This window comes from Gadus chalcogrammus, chromosome 16 (assembly GCF_026213295.1).
Source record: "Gadus chalcogrammus isolate NIFS_2021 chromosome 16, NIFS_Gcha_1.0, whole genome shotgun sequence".
Classification (NCBI taxonomy): domain Eukaryota; kingdom Metazoa; phylum Chordata; class Actinopteri; order Gadiformes; family Gadidae; genus Gadus; species Gadus chalcogrammus.
Genome location: NC_079427.1, coordinates 7,097,635 through 7,100,134, shown reverse-complemented (window position 1 = coordinate 7,100,134; position 2,500 = coordinate 7,097,635). Strand labels below are relative to the sequence as shown.

At 40.0% G+C, this 2,500-nt stretch overlaps 1 protein-coding gene across 1 annotated transcript in view; it reads left to right on the top strand.

The window, feature by feature from the left end:
• The window catches only part of plekhg2 (pleckstrin homology domain containing, family G (with RhoGef domain) member 2), a 35,958-nt gene that overhangs the window by 332 nt on the left and 33,126 nt on the right, over positions 1-2,500 (top strand). Inside the window, exon 1 of the mRNA XM_056610373.1 lies at positions 1-215. This exon is cut by the window's left edge and continues 332 nt beyond it. The gene's annotated coding sequence lies outside the window, so the exon portion shown is untranslated. The remainder of the gene's footprint in view (positions 216-2,500) is intronic.

Genomic DNA, 2,500 nt, shown 5'->3' with positions numbered 1-2,500 from the left:
CCGTTGGAGATATCTGTTACATTTTCCTCCGATATCGATGAATGATCTCGACTGATCGAGACCGTAAGACCGCAGCGATCAGAGTTGCCGGGACTGTTTTGGATCTTCAAGAAGCGGCTCCAGGACTTGTTGTCCAACAAGTAGGAGAGGAACGGACTTTATGACTGGTATTCGGACAGATACATCCAGACCTCCCATATATTCCATGCCTCAAGGTATGGAACTCGCACACCCTCCTCATCTATTATAACTTATTGGGCTCTATGATGAGCCCAATAAGTTTGGTTTATTGAACAAAACAACACAAGCTTGGTATGTTATTGCACTAATTGTTTATTCGTAGGTGCTGAACACGCCGTTATCTCTGGCGGTAATTATATGACGTCACCTCATCTAGCGCACCCACGAGACAGACACGCACACCTGAATGATGAGTCATGTTTGGCTGGTATTTCTTCCCGTGTGTGTGTGTGTGTGTGTGTGTGTGTGTGTGTGTGTGTGTGTGTGTGTGTGTGTGTGTGTGTGTGTGTGTGTGTGTCTGTGTGTGTGTGTGTGTGTGTGTGTGTGTGTGTGCGTGTGTGCGTGTGTGCGTGTGTGTGTGTGTTTGGTAGGGGGTTAGACCATTGTCTGGAGGATTTCAAGGAGTCTTTCTCTGTGTCCCTCCCTTCTTTCTCTCTTTCTTTCTCTCTTTCTCCCCCCCCCCCCCCCCCTCTCTCTCTGAAGTCACTATCTGCTATAAAGTTGAATTTGTCAGTTTAATGATCCAAACATTCTGCTCTCTGTCTGGTAACTTGTTGTACACATCTCGCCCGACAAGGACGGACAGATGAAGGGCTGGTTGGAGAGAATGATGGATAGAGCTTTGTTTGTTTCTAATTAGAATATTTTTGGTGTTTGCTCATATGTCCTTACCTCAAATTGACTTTTTGGAATAATTAACTTTTCCTTTGTAGATTTAGTTTTCCCTTATACTAACCATCTCTACCCTGGTGCTTGTACTAAACACCTCTCACCTAATACCTAAACTAACCATATCTAACCTTATACCTAAACTAACCATCTCTTACCTGACATCGACTAACCATTTCTAACCGAATATCTACACTAACCAACTTTGACTAATACCTCTAACCACCTTAACTGACTTTCTCTAGCCTAATATCTCAACTTTACCATATCGAACCTAATACCTAAACTAACCATCTGTAACCTACCTAAACTATTCATATTCTATCTAATACCTAAACTAAGCATCTCTAACTTGAAACCTAAACTAACAATCTCTAACCTAACACATAAACTACCATCTCTAACTTAATACCTAAACTAACCATCTTTAACATAACACCTTAACTAACCAACTCTGACTAAATACCTGCTGCTAGTGTTGGTTTAAGGCCCCTAGTGCTGCTAGTGATGGTTAAATGCTCATAGTGCAGCTAGTGGTGGTTAAACGCTCCTAGTGCAACTAGTGATAGTTAAATGCTCTTTGGTGCATTTTGTTATGGTTGAATGCTCCTACCGCTGCGAGTGATGATTAAACACAGAGATCCAATTAAATGCAGAGTACCTGGGCTTGTGGAATTACAAATTAAGAATCTTCTTCTTTAATGTATCGGTTTGAATGCATCATAGGAAAAGGCACAAAAGGGCTGTGCAATACTGTGCAAAGAAAGAAACAGATGAACAATTAAAAAGCTCTAAAACATCAGCAAAGTGCTGTACAATGCAGAGCAAAAGAAGGAAAAGGAACAGATGTTTAAAAAACTAAAGAAAACATATTTGACCAATAAAATAAAATCCTTAGAAAGAGGAATAGTTCAATTAAAAGCTTTTCCTTTGTCTTATAAATTCTCAGTTAAAGCAAAATCGAAGAGATAGGTTTTTAACTGGCGTTAAATTAAATGCCCTGACCTCGCTTCCCTGATTTCTTGAGGTAATCTTTTCAACAGTTTAGTCTGGTTAGTCTGGCTATTTGGTAGGCCAGTCAAGAATGCATTGGCGCTGTCAAGTCTACTTGAGATAAGAGCATGAATCAGTTTGTCTCATCCTGCTGAGTTAAAAACTGACGCATCCTGGAAATGTGTCCTGATGAAGAAAAGGCGACTTGTTCACCTGGCTAATGTGGGAACTCAGATCGGATTCTAGGATAAAACCGAGACTTGGACTTATCAAGGGAGTTGGATTCCAGAGGCTTTTTGAAAGCATATCCATTTTGTTGTTGGCCAAGTAAGAGGATTTCAGTTTTGTCCTCCTTAATAAGCTTTACAAAGTACATGTTCGTCCATCTATTGACTGCCCATAGACAATTTGTGAGTGAGCAAATAGCTTCGGTGGCAATTAATTCGACAGAGATTTATAATTGGGTATCATCGCCATAATATATATATATATATATATATATATATAGTATACATGGTATTTATTGGGTTGTAACTGTAACTGGAAGATGCTTGTGAAAGCCATGTTGTGAACAAACCGGATTATGCGACCTCCTGAA